Raw genomic sequence first — 22,578 nt, 5'->3', positions numbered from 1 at the left:
GGACAATCAAGCCATTGTGACATCACTGATAAGGCTGGCTCTTATTGGTGGAATGAGGCATTATGACATCACAATCTCAGCTCTGCTTCCCAAAGGCAAACAGGATGTCATGGTTACAGTTAAGCCAGTGGTCTCAAACTCAAACCCTTTGCAGAGCCACATTTTGGATTTGTCGGTACTTGGAAGGCCTCAGAAAAAAATAGTTAATGTCTTATTAAAGAAATGACAATTTTGCATGAGGTAAATTCTTTATAGCTTATAAATCTTTCCTTTTGGCTAAGTCTTAATAATAATATTGTCATTTATAGCTAAAGAGACATATGATCAAAAAACTGTTTTATTTTACTTTTGGGATTATGATAAACATACCGAGGGCCTCAAAATACTACCTGGCGGGCCACAAGTGGCCCCCGGGCCGCGGGTTTGAGATCACTGATCTATTACTATGGCAACTTAAGTAAAATTGTCATGCACATAAATTTTTCTAAATCTGACCCTTCTCATGAGACTGAATTGATCAGTCAGGAGGTCTGCTGTGGTAGGCTGAAGGGGATTTTTGTTTCACATTTCTTATTTCCAGCAAAAATATCTCATGATTAGTGTAAGTATTCTTATTTGTTAATACTTGCTCTTTTTTAAAAAAATATACACACATTTCTCAACATTTGCTTCTTTGTCACCCATCAAGAGAAGATTTATTGGACAGTCAGGATAAGAGGTAATTAGGTAACAGCTGATAGCTGACTGATTAAGAGCCTTCTGCACATGGGCCTGAGATAATGGTGCCCAAGAACAGGAGTCACACCCTGAGATAATGTCTATGCATTTCAAAACCATTGATAAGGACGGCCTGCTAGCATATCACCACACAAAGATAGCAGTTTAATGGGCCATCTTTAATTATCTGCAGGATCCAGTCACATGAGCATATCATTGCCACCAGGCTTCAGAGTGGCTGAAGACACCATGCCAGTTGTCTGCATGGCGTCTGTCCTCTGTAAGGGAAACCAATTAGCAACCATGACTGTGCTACAATAAACCTTTTATATAGATTTCAATAGCTTAGCTATTTACAACTCCTGTCTCTCAATCTGAGCACATAGCCAAGAGAAAGCAGGGTCAGTGATTAGCACTGCTCTCTCAGTTGGGACCCTAGGATCAAAGATTTTTGAGATCAAAAGGAAACCCCTTATTGGCTAACATGGAAAAGAGCCCTGCTGTCCTGTGGCTCCAATTTTTGCCTCTCTTGTAAGCAATCCTTCAGACTAGACCCTCTAGACCAGGACTGGATTCTAATCTGTAGCAGTTGTTGGCAGATAAGGAACTCCTGGCTCACTCTCCAGTTGTCTCCAGTTTAGGGTTACCATATGGCTCCAGAAAAAGGAGGATGGATTGAGACATCCGGGTTTTACTTCTATTGAAAGCAATGGAAGTAAGGAGGACAAATAGAGACATCTGGAAGTAAAACCCGGATGTCTCAATCTGTCCTCCTTTTTCTGGAATTAATAAATGCTACACTCACTAACACCATCAAAAAATTCTTCAATCATTCAATTCATCCAAGTATATACGCATCAGAGCCCCAAGCTTTTTGTATAAGATAAGTCATTTTGGGCTTTAAGATTTAACCAATAAGTTGTTTATTTATAAGATATATAAGCTTGACCGATGAGGAGGCTGGCTACGGTATAACTCTATTTTTGAAAAAATAGTGAATAAATATCATAATGTGCAAATTTTTTTAATGACCTCAGCGGCTACACTCAAGCATCATATTTCATGTAAAGCTAGAGTTATACCGTAGCCAGCCTCCTCATCGGTCAAGCTTATATATCTTATAAATAAACAACTTATTGGTGAAATCTTAAAGCCCAAAATGACTTATCTTATACAAAAAGCTTGGGGCTCTGATGTGAATTCAGCGTTTCCATTTAAACCATCACACCACTATTTCCGTGTTGGTCTAAATAAATTTAGATAGTGGTGTGATGGCTTAAATGGGGATGCTCCTTGAGACAGCTCTCTGGCTAAACGCTGAATTCACGTCAGAGCCCCAAGCTTTTATTAGGAGCCCCTTTGGAGACTTAGGAGACACGGGAGATACGGGGAGTCTTTAAATTGAAGATAAGTGTGAACTTATTATTTTCCTTTTTTTTCCAATGGGGAAGAGAAAAGTTAGGGCTAAAGTTTCGACACCTATCTTATCTGTCCCCATGGATAGATACCTTGTACTAACCAGTGTGACTGGTCAAAATGTGAACACTGACTCTTTTTCAGGGTCATCATTCAGCCCTTTAGAGCATACTCCACCTCCTCCTCCAAATATATCTGGAGGTAGCAACCCATCGACTGGGTCCATTTCTCTTCCGAAAGGCTCTCCTGTGCAATTAGCATCTTCCCTATTGACTTTTGGGGAGATGCCTAATGCCTTTTCCCTTCAGGATGAGGCCTTACTTGCACAGGAGCGCCAGAAAGAGCCTCAGGATGTTTCCTAAAAGATTTGTGGGCGATTAATACTAGAGTGGAGGGGCTATTGAAGTCAGTGGTAAATCGGAATATTAAATTTTCAGAAGAAGTAGTGCATAGATTAGAAAATATGGATGATAATTTGAAAGTTTTGGAGAAATGTATTGTAACAACTGAATCCCAAATTACAACTTTGCAAGCAGTTTCTTCTTCATCTGTTAAGGATTCACATCTTATTCATACTCGATTTGAGCTCATGGAAAATATGTTTAGGGCAAAAAATCTGTGCCTAATCAATTTTGTTACATAAATATTTTAAAGAAGTTTTGAAATTGACTGATGCAGAAACTATGCCCATAACAAATTCTTACTACATTCCACAGAAGAAAAAAGTTTCTGCTGATCTGGGAACAGATCAACTAGAACCAATAGAGTTTGATCTGACGGGTTTCCTGGAAGATTCTCAGGATATAATACATACTAGATCAACCCTATTGGTGACATGTGCAAGGGAAATAGATAAATCTTTAATAATGAAAGCTTATTTTCAAAACAAACATGTAAAATTTTGTGAAGATAGAGTTTTAATTTTTCCAAATGTCACCAGGGCAACTCAGTTGAAAAGGAAGGCTTTTTTGGATCTGAAACCTAGAGTATTAGCCTTGGAAGCTACATTCTATCTTAAATTTCCATGTAAATGTATCTTGAAATTTAAAGAATGTGAATATATATTTGGGGATTCAGTACAGCTTGAACAATTTTTGCAATTGCATGAAACTAATAAATAATTTCCATTAGACTTGAATAGGAAAGGAGTTTGGTGAAATATTCAAGTACCATTGATAGTTGATTGTTTAATCATGATTATGTTTTAATTTCCTTACTGATCAGGTTACTCTCCCATGATGTGGAATAAATAAAAAGAACATAAGAATTGCCATACTGGGATAGACCGAAGGTCCATCAAGTCCAGTATCCTGTTTCCAACAGTGGACAACCCAGGTCCCAAGTACCTAGCTAGATCCCAAGTAGTAAAACAGATTTTATGCTGCTTATCCTAGGAATAAGCAGTGGATTTCCCCATGTCATCTCAATAATGGCCTAGGGACTTTTCTTTTAGGAAATTATCCAAACCTTTCTACAGATATACGACTACCCATGGAGAGCAGATGTATTTACTTTTCATTATTTCATGGAGAAGGATGGAGCAAATATATTTTATTGTACATTATGTAATGTGGAGGGATAACTGCCTATATTGCCATGTATGACTGATACACTGTATATAGGGTGTCTGAGAAATGCATCTTAAGTAGCTGTGATTCTACTTGGTTATGATTATGAATGTTTTATTGTGAACTGCCTAGGGGTATACATATGCACTTAAATAAATATATTTTCTATACAATGCAACACAATGGTGCATTTCTACTTTCCGGATGCCTACTCTCCTTTACAGAATAGTTTAGACATGCAGCTAATCTCATGCATATTCATGGCGATGTCCTAATGAGCTGACTAACTAGGCGTATCCTGAGGACTTGGTTGAAAACTCCTGGTCTAAGACCTTGCTAGCACAGGTGTGGTTGGAGGGAGACAGAAATTCAGACTGCAAAATTATTTTGTGTATTATTCAGTGGCATAGTAAGGGTGAGCGGCGGCCGGGGAGGTGGCACCTCTGTCCCACCCTCTTCCCTGCCCACCCTGCCAGAAGCGCACCCCCTTTCCCTTCCCTTTAAAACTTCTCTGACATGAGCAGCATGCCCATGTCGGTGTCGGCACGCCCTTTGATGTTACTTCCTAGGTGCAGGTCCTGGAATTGATATCAGAGAGAGCGCCGATGCCAATGTGGGCAGCAACCTTGCGCTAGGGAAGTCAAAAAGGTATGGGGGAAGATCAGGGGTGTGTGCATGCAGCAAGGAGAGGAGTTGGGGCGGAGAGAAGGAGGGGTGCCACGCCCTTAGGAAGACCATGCCTGGGGGAGGACCGCCCCCCTCCCCGCCCCCTCTTACTATGCCACTGGTATTATTGTACATTATATAATGTAATCCTGAAGAAACACTCATATAAACTGTCTTTCTCTCAATAAAAAGCATCATTTATTGTATTTCAGTGATTGAACACTATTTAAAATCACCTATAAATAGTCCTATAGAGGTTATTTTTTTTATAAGGATCTGCTTAGTTGTAGGTACTAAGAATTTAAATTAATTGGTCGATAGGCCATTGCGTGATTCTATAAATGGTACCTAACTTAAGATTGATATGTGCTATGAGCTGTGTTTCTTGGTGCCTGTGTTTTAGGCACCATTTATAGAATCGGAGCTTTACCACACATTTTTATACAAAAATAAATGTGGGGTAAATGAAGAGGATTTTACATACAGTGCCAGAGAGAGCTGAAGCACTCTTGCAATCTGTCATCACATGGAATATGGTGTGGAATTATTATAGCTTGATATTTGTGCATGTATCCACTTGCATTACAACTTTTTTTTTTCTCAAAAATAGCCATTTTAGTAGAGCTCTAATCATCAGAGTAACCCCCCCCAAACCAGAAATAGAACCTTCCATAAATTCTGTTGAGCACATTGGTGATTGGGGACAGGAATCTATTCACAAGAGGTTACTTGTAAATAGTTATTTTTCCTTTGCGTTTTAAATTACATTAAGATGTATTAAAAAAAAAAAAAAAATGCTCCATCAGATTTTACAGTCATTTTGCATTTCTTTTGCTAATAAAGCTCAAGTGTTCCCCCTAGAGGTGGTTTCATGCCACTCGGTACCAATTTCCTGAGATTGCCTTAAAATTACCATTTTAAAGATCATCTTATATCTTCATCATTTCATTTTGATCATCCCTTTAATGCCCTGGGTGGTTACAGACACTGTTTATTCTGATATATAAGCTAAATAACACACTTTGAAGTTCTCTCTCCAAGTTATTGAGACTGTTGCAAATGTCAAATCCAGAGCTCTTTCTTCCTTTGTATGCAGGACATATGGAGGGGCATTTTTGATATGACATCTAAATCTGAATTTAGGCATTTTGCTCCCCTAACAGGCTAGTGATCTTCTTGAGAAGATTTTGAAGAACTTAAAAGGAGTATATGAACCTTACAGATTATAAAGTTATCACAATTTTTGAGTTTAATTCTTTATGCAATTGGTTGCTAGTGTAATGTTCCTGTCTCCACTAACACCATACTCCTTCCAGAAACAGAGACTGGAATACTCATCTGTATATTTCTTCCAGCAGCCCAAGCAAATGTCTCCAGAGGATCCCTTGATCTAGGAAGGCTAAAGACTATTCTTGCTGGGACATTGAAAAATCTCCAGTTTATAGCGAAATTCTATTGGGCCATGTTTGGAACCCTTAGTTTTCTGCTCCTTGATCTCCTCACATAAACTCCCAATCCGTCTCCTCCACATATAGATCAAGAGAACGCAGCAGAAGATCATGCTTCCTTAAAAGCTCAACTTTAAAGTTTACTGTGGGAGTCTATAGATAATTTAGCCCCCTCCCCCCCCCCTTTTATCAAGTCACTTAAGGTTTTTTGTTGTTTTTTTTTATTGTCGGCCACTCATAGGAATTCTAAGGGCTTGGCTGAAGCTTTATTGTTTTTCTCTTTTTCCTCGTGTTTGGTTGGGCTATTGCCTTTGAGAAGAGGGGATTGTGAAGGAAGTTCTTGCATGCCAGTGATTAGCCTTCCTTGACAACTATGAAGATATGTACCTGGCTGTATTTTGGTCAATATTGAATATGTTTGAGAAATTTTTGGAACTATAAATGAAAAGTGGAGTTTGTTTGCGAGACCAATGACTGTGCTATGCTCTACTGCAGAACTTGTGTGTACTGAAACAGAGAGCGAATTGGTTATCTGAGGTCTCTTTTTTTCTCCACAATTTTTGGGATATTCTGGATATCTGAATCTTTGAATGATATCTACCCCTACAGTGGTCTTTTGATCATAGTTGTCTTTTTCTACTATATTGATAAAAGGGGACCATAAAGTAAAAAGCACCATAGCAACAGGTCTCAATAGAGCAGGAAAAAAAATTATTTACAATGTCCAATGTGACACGGACAAGAGGACATGGACTAAAGCTAAGGGGGGACAAGTCCAGGACAAATATCAGGAAGTTCTGCTTCACGCAATGAGTGGTGGACACCTTGAATGCTCTCCTAGAGGAGGTTATTCTGGAATCCACCGTTCTAGGATTTAAAAGCAAACTAGATGCACATCTCCTTACGAGAGGCATAGAGGGATATGGGTAACTAAAATTATGCCAGGTGTACACCTGGCTGGGCCTTCACATGTGCAGATCACCGGACTTGATGGACTGAAGGTCTGATCCGGAAATGGCAGTTCTTATGTTCTTATGCAACGTAATATAGATATACTGTATTCCTCTACTTTATGCCCTTTCTCCAGATACACATATGGTTAGTAGTATTAACTGTGGGGATCTAACACCCATAATTATCTATGAGGTCTATTTGCACGAGGGATGTATGTGAACTTTTCTCAAGCATGTTCATTTTTGATATCCTGAAATCCCAATTAGATGTGTAGGTAGGGCCATTGCTGGGCAATGTACGGGATGAGCCCCCGCAGGTTACCTCCAGTGGCATCTTCCCCCATTCCATAGGCCTGCACACCTCTCCACTACTACTACTATTTATAAAGTGCTACCAGACGCGCGCAGCACTGTACATCAAACATGCAAGAGACAGTCCCTGCTTAAAAGAGTAAGGGCTCCTATTACAAAGGTGTGCTAAGCGTTTTAGCGCATGTTTAACATGTGCTAACTGCTAATGCGTGCACAGGATAACATGCACATGTTAGTGTTTAGCGCGTGATAGTTATCGTGCACTAAAAAGCATAGTGCACCTTAGTAAAAGAGGGGGGTAAATGTAGTAAGGGTGAGCGACACCCGGAGATGTGGCACCACTCCCCCGCCCTCTTCCCCACCCCCTGCTTCACACACGCTCCCTTCCCTTTCCACGTAACTTTTTTTTTTAATTCTCTGGCATAAGCAGCATGCCCACCTCCGCTCGCCCTTTGATGTCATTTCCTAGGTGAGGGTCCTGGAAGTGACATCAGAGAGGGTGATGATGCCGACACAGGAAGGAACCTCACGCTGGGGAAGTAAAAAAGGTATAGGGGAAGGCAAGGGGCGCGCGCATGGCAAGGAGAGAGCAGGAGGTGGCGGAAAGGAGAAGGAGTGCCGCGCCCTTAGGAAGACCACACCCAGGGTGGTCCACTCCCCCCCCCCACACCCATCTTACTACGCCACTATGGCAGTATGCTCAGAAAGGAGAGGTCAGAATTTAGCAAAGTTGTAGAGAAAGAAATGACAAGTTTTGGCAGTCTGTTGGATATGTGAAGAGAAGGAAAGAAATGAATCAAAGATGACTCCGAGGTTTCCAGCTGATGAGACAGTGTGGATGAGAGTGTTATCTACTGAGATAGAGAATGGGGGAAGGGGAGGGGCAGGTTTAGGAGAAAAGATGAGGAGTTCAGTCGTGGCCATGTTTAATTTTAGTTTACAGTGAAACATGTTGCTCAGCTTGGCTGCTTCTTGGATATCGTTGCATACCTTTTTCAGTAGTATCTCAAGGCGAGTTACTGTCAGTCTAGTGCTCTACTCATTAGTAAAGCTGCTAACTAGTTCCAGATTTGTAGGACAGGGTTGATCCAGTGATTGGTTTACCTCATTGCATGCAGAGACTAGTAGATCTGATTTCCCCCTTGCAGGCCTTAAGAAAAGCAAGACTACAAGTCCCAGGATGCACTGTGATAAACCCAAGACTGGAGCAACCCTGTCCTGTGAATCTGAATCCAGCTGACAGCCTTAACCATTAGGCTACTTCTCCTAAATCAGGGCTTCTGTTCTTTCTCCTTCAAGTGCACAGTTCACTACATCAATTGTTTGAATTGTGTGATGTTTGTATCTGCAGTACAGGGGAACCATGGGAAGAAAAGGAGAAACAAAGAAACACTGGCAGGAGAGGGACACCACACACACACTTCTCTTGGCAATACCTCCCTCCCACATCCCACACCCCCTAGCTCCCTACATTAGTTTGGCATACCAGGTGATCACCTGTCTTCCATGTTCCTTCAGATGCTCCATGCATACAGTGGAGGTAACAGGACTGGAGCTACCTGTTGGAATAAAAGATGAGCTGTATGTAATAATGCATAAGGAAGTTTTTTATATCAAATTCAAAATCTTTAAGAACTGATGCTTAAAAGTTTCTATTTAAACACAACTAACTTTGGGATATTCCACTGCTTATTTCTATGATAAGCAGCATAAAAAATCTGTTTTACTCTCTGGGATCTTGCCAGGTACTTGTGACCTGGGTTGGCCGCTGTTGGAAACAGGATATTCGGCTTGATGGATGCATTGGTAATACTTATGTTCTTAAAATATTTTATTTTTATTTTTTTTCCCTGCTGGTGTGAAAATGCTTCTTGGTTTTGGTTCCTGGAAATCCACAGTATGCACGATGAGAGACACCTAGTGTCCAATCTCTGGAACTGCTGTCCAGAGTTTTATTAAAAACAGACTTTAAGAAGGCTGGGAATAGTTGAGTCTGAGCAACTATCCTTCAGTCTGTCTAGGGCGCAGGGAAGTTTATTCCCATTCCTGACATGTTTTTACAACCCAGCTTGGAAGTTCTGAAATCTGCTATGCAGGAATCAAAGCTGAATAAGGAAACTTGGCTGCTCTCAACTGAATTCCCAAGTTATTGCTCCTAGTTAATGCCTCTAAACACTGACAAGCCTTTAAAAGTTAAAATTGAAGTCATATATTTGACCTAGCATTAGTTATGTTATTGAAGATGTGTCATATATACTGTATATAGTGGTTTCCAGCAGAACTGTTGAGTGATCCAGGTCATGCTGGGAGATTTATGGTCAGTCCTAATTTTTAAGTTTACATCCTAATTCATTGTGATCCATGGCTGTGGAGTCAGAGTCTGAATTGGCGTCGGAAGCAATTTTGGGTGGAGTCAGAGTTGGTAAAACTCCAACTCCAGCTTACGGTAAATTTATCATTACAACATTATATACCTTATAATATAATCTTACCCATCATGTTATTTCCTACCCCAGTCATCATCAACCAGGGCAAATATACTGTACTGGTCCAAAAAATGGCTCCCAACACAGCCCCCACAACTTGAGAGAAATTTCCTTTTTCTCATACAGCCCCACAACAAAAAATGTATCTATCACCCTCATAACTGCCAGATCAGTAAATAACAAAGACATCATTCTAAAAGACCTCACAGATAAAAACTGGGACATTTTCCTAATTACTAAAACCTGGCTTAAAGACAATGATAGTTACACTAGATATATGTCCCTTCGGCTATCAAATTTTAACAGGCTCCCGTACACACAAAAAAGAAGAAACAGCCATTACCTGCCCATGACCAATGTATATTGGTACTAGATCCCAATATGTCACATTAGCATAAAAACTTGTATTGAAAAAACATGCACTATTAAGGATAACAATGGCAAATTGTAACCTGGAAACGCTATACAGTAATTGTTTGTACCAGATCCCTAGTTTGTATCAAGTTAGGATGCAACCTTGTACAGCGGTACCTTGGATTACGAGCATAATCCATTCCGGGAGCATGCTCGTAATCCAAAAATGCTCGTTTATCAAAGCGAGTTTCCCCATAGGAAATAATGGAAACTCGCTTTTATACGTTCCCACCCCCAGAGGCCAGCGGCGCTGCTCTATCCCCCCCCCCCCACGAGAACCGGCATTGCTCCCCCCAAAGGCCCCCCTGTGATCCGGCACCCTCCCCCTGTGATTTGGCACCCTCCCTCCCGCGATCGGGTACACCCCCTGCCGCGATCGGGCACCCCTCCACCGTGATTGGGCACCCCCCCCACCACAATTGGGCACCTCCCCGCCGCTTCTTACTGTCATCTGGGCACCGGCATGTCCTGTGCGTTGGTGCCGGTGCCCGAAGATCGGCCTCCTCTTCTTGCTGGGCCTTGAGCATCTGCGCATGCTCAAGGCCTGCGAGTTCACGTTCTCTCCGAGATCTCCGAGAATCCGGAGGGGGGGTGCCCAATCGCGGCGGGGGGGGGGGGGTGCCAGATCACGGGAGGGAGGGTGCTGAATCGCAGGGGGAGGGTGCCGGATCGCGGGGGTGGGTGCCATATCGCAGGGGGCGCAGCTCGCAAATCGAGGCACGCTCGGTTTCTGAGGTGCCGATTTTGCAAATGTTTTGCTCATCTTGCAAAACACTCACAAAACGGTGCACTCGTAAACCGAGGTACCACTGTATTGTAAACTTGTTTTGTAATTGGCGGCATTTGGAGATTGCTCATTCAGCTTGTTCCCTTGCAGCATTGCAAGTTGGCCAAAGAAAAGCTCCTAAGGAAGGGTATTTTACCTGAAACTGGGCCGGTTGAGCTGAAAAACGTGGACAGTTTGTTGTTTGTTTTTTTGGGTTTTTTTGTAAATCTTTATTAAATTTCCAAACTACCATAGTGCAAACAAACAATTTCAATATATAAAATTTACACGAAATGTGCATTAACTTACAGACATTAATGTACAACTATTCCCCCCCCCCCCATCAAATAATCAGAAAAAGTACATACCTACAGTAAACCTCCATATATTTCCCAAATGAAATTCCAAGGCAAAACCCTCCCCCCTCCCACCCACCCTGGATGTGTATGCTTAAGGGTCAATAAAATAATAAAATAATGGACAGTTTTTCCACCACTAGCGCCGGGTTAAACAACGCTGAACAATGCTGCAAAGAGCCACAGAATAATCCGAAGATAAGTCCTGAGCAACTCGCCAGTTTTGAGCAGCATTTTTGACTAGATAACACTGTTTTTTGTTTATGGCACATTTTGAAACCTTCACTTAAGGGTTCACGTATTTGATTTAGTGCACATATGTGAGCTTATGATGGTGCACAGAGGGGCTTGAAAAATAGCTCCCTTCAATTTGTAGAAGCCTGGAACGCTGGTTCGCCAGGTGTTCATTAGCTTTCACTTATGCACTGAGGCCACAAAGAATTAGGGCTCCTTTTACAAAGCCGCTCTAGGGCCTTAACGGGCGGAATATCGCACGCTAAATTGCCCCACACACTAGCCGCTACTGCCTCCTTTTGAGCAGGCGGTAGATTTTTGACTATAGTGCGCGCTAATCCGGTGCGTGCGCTAAAACCACTAGCGCGGCTTTGTGAAAGGAGCCCTTCGTTTTCATATATTCCAATTGTGAACACGTCAGCGCTATCAACTTTCCCAAGATTGCATCAGGGGATTACATATATCGTACTATCATTGAATAATATTTCCCCTAAGGTTTTTGCTTATTGTGTTTAAATTGTAAGCCATTCTGAGCTCTTTGGGGACAATGAGAGAGAAAACAAATTAAATAAATAATAATAGTAAATTTATCATTTTATATACTTCTTCATTCAGATTTGAAATAAATATTTTATGGCCTATTAGTCCTAATTTTCTACATAAAGAAATATCCAATTTCTGTAATCAGTTTCTCTTAGATTTATTATACATAATAGGAGAAAAAATTGCAGAATTGAAGTTGGAGATTTGGGGCTCCTTTTACAAAGGTGCGCTAGCGTTTTTAGTGCACGCACAAGATTAGTGTGTGCTAGCTGAAAAACTACCGCCTGCTTAAAAGGAGGCGGTAGTGGCTAGCGTGCGCTAAAACCGCTAGCGTACCTTTGTAAAAAGAGCCCTTGGTGTAATGACTCCACGGGCCTGATTGTGATATCTGCTTCAGCCATTGGTAACCAGTGCACTAGAACAGGGTAGTCACGCATTTTAAGCTGGAGCAAAACTGTGCAAGGGCAAACCTTTAGCCTTGTACCCCAGTTAAAATAACTTTCAAGTCTTTAGTACTACTTCCAGAGATTTTGTTAATGAAATTGAACAATCATGGCATCCCCAACATGGGTCTAGGACCATTCAGTGTGGCCATTTCATCACCATGGCTGTTTTCACACCACGGCCACGTGACATGGCCACACTGAATCAGCAGGAGTTGCCTTTTCAGGCTCATTTCGTTAGAGGAAGCTTCTCCGAACAACACCCCAGCAGTGGCTCTTTTGGTTCGTTTGGGGGTATCATGCCTCCAACCCCCCAAATAACATCCCAGCAGCAGCTCCTTTGCAGATGAGAGCACACCCCCCCCCTCCAAACACTACTGTAACCCCTGAATTGGCATGGTCCCGCTCGCAATCCCCGGAAGAGGAAATTCCCCCTCCCCCGATCTGGCCCAGTGCAGCCTGAGGAGGAAGGGAACAGAAGATGGATCCAACCACCAGACCTGGAAGATAGCTGCAGAGCCGGAGATCTGAAGAGAAGAACAGCCTGATTCAGTGCGTCTGTTTCATCCCATCCCATTCCGCCCAACACTACCGCTCCAAGTAATCTTGCATGTACGAAAATGGTTTGAAAAGTCTGGTAAAAGGCAAGTTAAACAACGTAGTCTCCATCGAGGGCTATACACTTAGTCCAGTGAGTTTCCAGTTTTTTTCATATCGCAGGAAAATAGCTTACCCCAAAAATGGAAACTCGCAGGACTAAATGCATAGCCCTCGATGGAGACTACATTTATTAACTTGCTTTAAACCAAACTTTTCAAACCAGCCTCATATAACTGGACATCATCTTTTAAATATTAAACTTGCATGGTGTAAGTGCTACCCTAGAATGTGCTAACAAAATTAGTGCATGCTAAATGCTGTGTATCCTATTTTATAAGCACACACTAATGTACACTAGCACATGCTAAACTTTAGTAAAAGAGCCCCTTAATTAGGGACAATAGCCCTCTCTTACATAGGATTTCCGACATGGAAGATTATTTGAGGAGACACAATTTGCATTTCATAAATGTTCCAAAAAGTACTTTGATAACACTCATGGATGGATATGTTCACATTTAAAGCCTGCAAGTTACTATTAAAGTGGAGGTACAAAGTTTAAGATCTGTCTATGGCACATTATACTCTTGTTTCAAGTTTTATTAGGATTTTATATACCGCTTATCAAGGTTATCTAAGCGGTTTTACAATCAGGTACTCAAGCATTTTCCCTCTCTGTCCTGGTGGGCTAACAATCTATCTAACGTACCTGGGGCTATGGAGGATTAAGTGACTTGCCCAGGGTCACAAGGAGCAGTGCAGGGTTTGAACCCACAACCCCAGGGTGCTGAGGCTGTAGCTTCAACCACTGTGCCACACACTCACTCCACAATCTGCCCCAGTTTAGAGATTGCCTTGATGTCTAAATACCCCATCCTGGTGCACTGATTTCAAATGGGAGAAGCAGAAAGCATTATGCATTGTGCCAAAATTTCAAAATGATTGGGGTGCTTAGAAAAATACAAATTAACCCTCCCTGGATACAGTACAGGAATTTGCTCAATGTTGGGGGTAATTAGCACCCACTGACACCCACAGAGCTGGCTCCTATGTATATAGGGTTCATTTTTAAAGCATTTTTTTGTGTGTATGTAAAGGATGTTATTACACATTGAAATATATCTTATATAACTGTACCAACAGTAGGGTATGTAGGTGATGTTGGGGCATATTTTGGATGAAGCACAGACAGAACTGCAATGTGTAGCAGTAGTGTAGCCAGATGGGCAAGATGCATTTCTTCTCTGCTCCTTGCCCCCTCCCTGCTCGACTTAAACAAGGATGTCCAAGCCTCAGCCAGCGGCAGTCAGCATTAGCATTTCCAGTCATGACACCTCATACAATGCTCAGTTCTCATGCGTAGACTGAGCACACTCAGGGCTCCTTTTACGAAGCCGCGTTAGCGGCTTTATCGCACGTACATTTTTTGTGCGCGCTAACCCTCGCGCTAGCCGAAAAACTACCACCTGCTCAAGAGGAGGCAGTAGAGGCTAGCGTGGTCAGCAAATTAGCGCACGCTATTACGCGCGTTAAACTGCTAATGCAACTTTGTAAAAGGAGCCCTCCGTGTCCCAGCATGAGTGGCTTGCAGTACTGCCACTGACTGCTGTGATTGTCTGAGGGGAGTTATAGTGGGCTGTGGATGTCTTCAACTGGTGGGGCTTGGGGATCTTTGCCAGCTGCACCAATGATGTGTCGCTGCTGCGGGTGAGTATGATTCAAAAGTGGGATATCTTGAAAACCTGACTGGCAAGGGGGAACTCCAGGACCAAGTTGAGAAACACTGCTCTAAATACTAGGAACGTAAGCTGAATGATGAGAGATTGATAGGTGTAGCCCTGGATCGTGGATTATGAATGAGATGGTTTACAACAGTGGTTCCCAACACTGTCCTGGAGCACCACCAGCCAGTCGGGTTTTTGAGATAGCCCTAATGAATATGCATGGTGCAGATTTGCATGCCTGCCACCTCCATTGCACAGGAAAGAGCCGCACCACATGCTGAAACACGCCAATAGATCAGCGCTGTCCACTCAGGCATCCATCCTCGACACCATCTTGATCTCCATAGATATGTTTATATGCATTTCCACCACTGTGACCTAACTTCTCTATCACCCTTACTTCAGTTCTTTTTCCTGTATCCCTTCACCCCTCTATTTTGGATCTTCAGTTCTCTCTCATTCTCTTCCTTCCAAATAGGATGGTAGGAGGAAAGTAGCCTCCCTCTTGATAGTTCATCTAGTGCAGATCCATACTTGTATTTCAGTTATTTTTTCACTTGCAAGGGCCTTTGTGGCTCACCTTTCACCTGGTTATTCTTGTAATAATGACAAGGGCAATATTTTGCAGGCCGCTATCTATTTACCATTAACCAGATATTGAAAGATTAGACTGGCTGTTTGAATGTAGCCAGATAAAGATAATCAGTTAACTTTTCCAAAATATTGTAGGCCTGTTATATCTGTGGCTGAATTTTTTACATTTTACATTACATGTCATGATATTACAATATCACTTGTATTCTACCCACACCAAATCTTAGTTCAAGATGGATTACATAATACAGAAACCAGCAATAAAAACTGGAATATACACCCATGAAATTTTGATTATTTAGTAATTACATGCTTCTTAAATAAGATAGTCTTTATACTTTTGTGAAAAGAAACATAATTTATTGTGGAAATTACATAATTAGGTAGAGTATTCCAAAACTTAGCTGCTTGACATGAAAGTAGGGTAAAAAAAAAAAAGTCTTTAGTATTTTAAAACCTTACAAGTTGGGAAAGCTAACTTTAAAACATTGTAAGTTCTATATTTAGAATATAGAACTGTTATCAATGAAAACATATGAGGGGTGCCAACTTCCTAAATTCTGAGCGTCATTTTGCCACTGTAGCTGAAAAGAGGGTTATCTTATTTTGTTAAGTGCCAATTTGCAGAAACAAAATTCTTTGTTTTTGACATTGTTTTAGATCATTGATTCAACTATATCCATGTCATTCTCTTCTTGGTTGGTTTGAGAGCTTTTCAGCAACCCATCGTATAGGGCAGTGATTCCATGAATGATTTTATATCCCAAGCAACACAGTTTGAAAGGAATCATAGCTTCCACCGGTAACCAATGAAGCTGCACATAATAGTGTATAATCCTGTCAAATTTCTTTAAAGAACAAATCAACCAAATTGCCATGTTTCGTACAGTTTGTAGTTTCCTTATCAGATTCCTAGAACAGCCTAAACTATATTGCAGTAATCTAGTCTGAACAAGATTAAAGCCCGTATCACTAGTCTAAATTTATCCTGGATTAAGTATTTTTAAATTCATCTGAGATTATGCACCAACCAAAAGCAGTACCAAACAAGCAAATTTATTTGTACTTCCAAAGTTATAGTGTGATCTAAAATTGCACCTAGAATCTTCAAAGAAGATTCTAATTTCTAAATTATATTGTTTACTATAAAAGAGTAATCCTGAACAACAGTTCTTTTTGACCCAATAAGAAGAAACATTGTTTTATCATTGTTTAGTTTTAATTGGCTAGTAGTCTTCCAGGAAAAAATTACGAGGGGCTGCTAAAATGTTCTCAGCACCAACCAAGAAGAGAATGACATGGATATGGTTCAAGCAATGATCGGAAACAATGTGAAAACATATAATTTCATTTCTGTAGATTGGCACTTGATGAAATAAGAACATAAGAACATAAGCAGTGCCTCCGCCGGGTCAGACCATAGGTCCATCCTGCCCAGCAGTCCGCTCCCACGGCGGCCCGAACAGGTCACGGCCTGTCTGAGTCACCAGAAGGGGCCCCCTTGCCACCTTGGTTTCCCATTGAGTCCTATCTTCCCATCGAAGTCTTAACCTCCGGTCTTGCACATGCACGACCTGGTTGGATTTCTATACTTATTACCTGGTTAGCTTTCTATACCTGTGTTACATCCCAGAACCTCTCTCAGTATCCCACGATCCCCCTATCCCTCAGGAATCCGTCCAATCCCTGTTTGAATCCTTGTACCGTACTCTGCCTGATCACTTCCTCCGGTAGCACATTCCAAGTGTCCACGACCCTTTGGGTGAAAAAAAACTTCCTTGCATTTGTTCTGAACCTATCTCCCTTCAGTTTCTCCGAATGCCACCTCGTGCCTGTTGACCCCTTCAGCCTGAAGAATCTGTCCCTATCCACCTTCTCTATGCCCCTCATGATCTTGAAGGTCTCTATCATATCTCCCCTGAGCCTCCTTTTTTCCAGAGAAGAGCCCCAGCCTATCCAACCTCTCGGCGTATGGGCAGTGTTCCAGCCCTCTTACCAGTTTCGTTGCTCTCCTTTGAACTCTCTCAAGTACCGCCATGTCCTTCTTGAGGTACGGCGACCAATATTGAACGCAGTATTCCAGATGTGGACGCACCATCGCTCGATACAATGGCATGATGACTTCCCGCGTCCTGGTTGTTATGCCCCTCTTTATGATGCCCAGCATCCTGTTGGCTTTTTTCGAGGCTGCTGCGCACTGTGCAGATGGCTTCAGTGATGCATCCACCAGCACACCCAAGTCTCTCTCAAGACTGCTGTCTCCCAACAATGCCCCCCCCAATTTGTAGTTGAACAACGGGTTCTTTTTCCCTATATGCATGACCTTGCATTTTTCCACGTTAAAGCGCATTTGCCATTTGTTTGCCCAGTCTTCCAGCTTGTCCAGGTCCCTTTGCAGGTCCTCACACTCCTCCCTGGACCTAACTCTGCCGCACAGTTTGGTATCGTCTGCAAATTTTATAACCTCGCACTTTGCCTCCTTTTCCAGGTCATTGATAAATATGTTGAAGAGTAACGGCTCCCAGCACCGATCCCTGTGGCACACCGCTCGTGACTCCCCGCCATTCAGAGTATTGTCCCTTTACTCCGACTCTCTGCAGTCTACCCGACAACCAGTGCTCGATCCATCTGTGCACATCCCCTCCCACCCCGTGGTTCCACAGCTTCCTAAGCAGCCTTTCATGTGGCACCTTGTCGAAAGCCTTTTGAAAATCAAGGTAAATGATGTCTATAGGTTCCCCATTGTCCACCCGACTGCTTATTCCCTCAAAGAAGTACAGAAGGTTCATTAAGCATGACCTTCCCTTACAGAATCCATGCTGGCTTGTTCTCAGTAGGCCATATCTCTCGATGTGCTCGCAAATACCGTCCTTGATCATAGCTTCTACCATCTTCCCTATAATTGAAGTCAGGCTCACTCTTTTCAGCTACAGTGGCAAAATAACGCTCAGCATTTAGGAAGTTGGTTGGTTGGAACGAGAACTTTTCAGCACCACCTCATAAAGAAATACATCGTTCTACATTTGATTCAATCTCAGAAAAATCTGTAAACGTGGGCAATTATGCAAACACATCCTTTATTTGCAGATATACACCTTAAAGTGACATTTTCCAGGAGCAGGAATTTGAAAGAAATATTGAGTTCTGCACAGTTATCTCCGTTTGATCAATCTCCATCAGCTAGGGGGCATCGTAGATGTGGTTCTTGTAAATCACATTAGAGTTAATCAGTTTATGAACCTAAATGACAATAGGGAATGTAGGTTAAAATACTCTACTACCTATAAACCTAAGAACATAGTATATGTTTTCAAACTATGTTTGTAAGTAAAGCTATCAGATCGCTACACACTAGGATAACAGAACATAGATCGGCAATTTTGAATGCCAAATAGGGAGCTCCTTTAGTCCAGCATTGCCAGGAGATGGATCACAATTTTGAGTGCTTTAGAGCCTTCACCATTGATATGGTGATTACGGGAAGCAGAGGTGGTGATTTAGATAAACATCTCATCCAGCAGGAACAATGTTGGGTTCATCATTTGCACTCGGTTGAGCCAGTAGGATTGAATTGGGCAACTGAGTGGAAATGGTGTTTGCAGTTCAATTTGGCATTTTTGAATGTGCCTTTATGGTGTGGTTATGATCTGTGTGCGAATGAGAGAACATGCCTTTGACAGCGTTGTTGAGCAGGGGATCATGAGCAGGTGGATTGATATTAAAAGATAAGGCCAATTGACGTTTTGATAGATGTTCAATATGGGAGAGGATGGGTACCTGTCAGTATGGCTTGTTATCACTGCTGACTCTATGGGCTCCTTTAACTAAGCTGCACTAGCGGTTTCAACGCATGCTAAATTGCCACACACACTAGATGCTAACGCCAGCATTGAGCTGGCATTAGTTCTAGCTACATAGCGCGAGGTTAGCGCGCACTAAAAATGCTAGTGCACCTTAGTAAAAGGAGCCCTTTTAAAAGATTCTTGAAGTGGTTTTCATGAGCAGCATTTTTCTTCTCTGATCCCCTGATGAAGCACGTGGTGAAATGGGTCCCACTGGGATCAGGATTCTTCAGTTAAGTTAAACCATTCCTTTATTTTCATTGAGGATTATAAAAGCAAAGGAGGGGTTTTGTTTTTTTTTTTGACCGATGATTGATTTCACCCCACATAAGGCCTATGTAGCCGTTAGAGGGCATCTGAGGTCTTCTTTTCCTCCTTTGGATATAAACCTTGGGAAAAGACTGGTTTAAAGTCAACATACATGATACGGATATTATTGAAATGTTATAAATATATATTCTTTTGATATTTATAATTAAGGTTATTTTCCACCTTTTTATCATTTACTTTTGCCGAGTGTGTTTGATGGAACTTTGTCTCTTTCTTTTTTGCTTTAACCACTGTGCCACACTTTCCCCCTACTAGGTGCACTGATCTAGGTACCTAACCGTAGGCGTCTTTTATAGAATCAGGCCTCATGGGCGTATTGCACAGAATATCCAGGTTTTCAGCGGCATCAGGAAGCTATGCAGGTACAGCCAATTAGGCAGTGTTATCCTCCATGTCCAGATGGGCACCAACATTGAATATCACCAGTGTCCTTCCTATCTCCTTCCAACACCGCTTCTGTACCACCCTGGACTAACTGGAAAATGTCATGGCAGTTAGATTGGGTTTTCAACAGCACTGTGTAGTTAATTGTTATAGAAAATTGAGAGATGGCATACTCACCGAGATTTAACCGGGCAGCTTCCCAAACTCTCAGTAGAGACCCCAAAATAGGGTCACAAAACCCACATTGAGGTCATGACTTGGACTGGCTTTTCATATGTTGAATCGTTATTCTACACCTCTGGGGTGGGGGGGGGAGTCACATGGTTTTATTTATCTATGATCATGGAGTTATAGCCACAAAAAGATTGATAAGCGCACTGTCTTAGATCGTAAGCCTTGTGTGGACAAGAAAATATCTACTGAGAAAGTCATGAGATAAATTCCCCCTCAAAAAAAAAAAAAGCAAACAAAAGACAAGATAAAATATAACAAAATAAATTTAAAATTTGAAGAAAAATGCTAATTTTAAGCCTATTTTATAAAGGTTCGTAAGCACCCAGAACCAGCCCCAATAGAACACAAATCTTCATGCTTCTCTGAATACATGAGAAGCGGGTACATGTGTATTTTATGCAGGTAACATAGTAAATGACGGCAGATAAAGACTTGGACGGTCCATCCAGTCTGTCCATAAGTTATACTCATTAAAAAAAAACATGATTAGATTAACTTGTCTCTTCTTTGATATTTCTGGGCCATAGACTGTAAAGTATGGTATTGTCCTAGGTTCCAAATGCTGAATTTGCCGTCCAAGCTCACTCCAGCCTATCCAACCATCCCGTTGTTTGCACGACATCTACCGTAAAGTCTGGCCAGTAACATCCTCCTGTTCTATATTAGTGGAGTTCACATTGATGCCCACCCCAGTCCATCCTACACCGAATCACCATATATGGAACACAGACCGTGCAGGTCTGTCAAATACTGGCATTAGTTCTTTACTTTATATCACTCCAAATGACAGTTGTATCTACGGGGTTGGTTCTTCATCTTGATATAGATGGGCTTTTAGAAGTTTCCTGAATCTGAGATAGTGACTGCAGGAACATAATGTGATAGGAAGTTGGTTCCAGCACTTTGTTATGGTTTTTCTAATAGATCAAGTCTAGTGGGGTTGCTTGTTAGCCCAAATAGATACTTGGTGACAAAGGTCAGTGAATGTTTGAACTACTGATCTGAAGTGACCACAAGTTAATTGAATGAAGTAGTACTTACAAATCCTAGACATCACTTTCCTTTTCAGTAAATCACCTCTAGAAACTGACTGGCTAAAGTCTTATCAGAGCTAAGGGAAGGAATTACCAGTAGTTTAGGATTCCTTTCCAGACTGTATCTCATGTATATCTCTGTGAGCAATGTGACTTTATTCAATGCAACATGCTTTTTGAAGAGGTTAAAGTCATTAATCTTTTAAAAGATTCTGAGCTATATACAGCTTATAGAGCACTACAAAGCCTCTTTAGAGAATGATAGTTTTACAGGATCTCAGTGGAGTCCCTAATTGATAAAGTAGTTTGCACTGGTTACAAGACTGTTTGGGGCAATTTCTACCAATAGATCAGTTTTCCTTCAGATCACTCAGCAGATGTATTTGATTTCAATTTTGTCTGGCTGAAACCATGATGCATCACTCATAGTGAGATTGGATGGATAGAATGATGAATGGAAATGCAGCTCAGAGTGTCTTTTTTTAAATCCAAGTGCCATTTTGATAAGAGCCTAGAGTTTATTCCTCTGAAGCAGCTGAGATGTCCAGCAAAACGAAGATCTTTGGTCTAGATTCACTAAACTCACCGATCTGGATTGTTGTTGGGTGATCCGTGGCCGAGTTTTGCCGAGTGACCAATTCACTACAGCTTCAGCATGCAAATGATCTGATTGGACGCATGCCCTCAAACGATCCCACGGATCGCTGTAGAGCGATCGAGACACATGCGCAGATTATCCTTGTTGGTTGTAGATGCCATTTGCGCATGTGCTTGCTCTTCATACAAGCAAGCTCAAAATAAAGGGGTAGGGGTGGCTGCAGTTTGCTGGCCCTACAAGTGGACATTTTAAAGGAATGATTTTTGTGCAGCCAGATTATGGAACAGAATACGCTTTAAACCCGCAGGTTACAACCACAGGCTAGCACTGTGCTTTTGCAGAATATATAAAAAGGGAGTTCATATTCATATGTATAGATATTTTACAGTTTTGCAGTTTTACAGTTTTATATTTTTTTATTTTGTTGGTTGAGGTTGTAACATCGATACTGGGATTTCAGGGCGGCAGAGAGCAGGAGAGTCGGCAAGGCCAGTAAACAACTGGTCCTCAGCAGTCACTTCATTTTGGATCGGCAAACCCAATCGGAGTTTCTTCTTCTGCTTAGTGAATCTATGGCTTCCTACTTATGCATGCCATTTCCCCTCATTTGCATGGGCGAATTGGATCGGGTGGGAGATTGATCAGGCAGAAGGTTAGTGAATCGGGTCGGGGTTGGGAAACGATCGCAAACTAGTCAGAACACGATCAGTGAGTTTAGTGAATCTAGGTCTTTGTTGGAATTGTACATAGCAATGCAGCGATTTATAGGGAGGCTGAAGATTTTGAGAAACTTCAGCTGAATTACTGCAATTAAGTGACTGTGTCATTTCAACCGTAAAAGTACATTTTCAATGTGGACTGAAAAGCTGTTTTACCTACACTCAGGGCAGAATTAATTTGTCGAGGGCCCCGTTTT

General features: G+C 41.8%; 1 long non-coding RNA gene across 1 annotated transcript in view; it reads right to left on the bottom strand.

The window, feature by feature from the left end:
• Window positions 1-22,578, bottom strand: part of LOC117347415 — an 80,266-nt gene that overhangs the window by 17,206 nt on the left and 40,482 nt on the right. Inside the window, exon 2 of the long non-coding RNA XR_004536786.1 lies at window positions 8,567-8,639. This is a non-coding gene — a long non-coding RNA (uncharacterized LOC117347415). The remainder of the gene's footprint in view (window positions 1-8,566; window positions 8,640-22,578) is intronic.

Source organism: Geotrypetes seraphini, chromosome 13 (assembly GCF_902459505.1).
Source record: "Geotrypetes seraphini chromosome 13, aGeoSer1.1, whole genome shotgun sequence".
In the NCBI taxonomy this organism is placed as follows: domain Eukaryota; kingdom Metazoa; phylum Chordata; class Amphibia; order Gymnophiona; family Dermophiidae; genus Geotrypetes; species Geotrypetes seraphini.
This window is presented reverse-complemented; position numbering and strand designations above follow the sequence as displayed.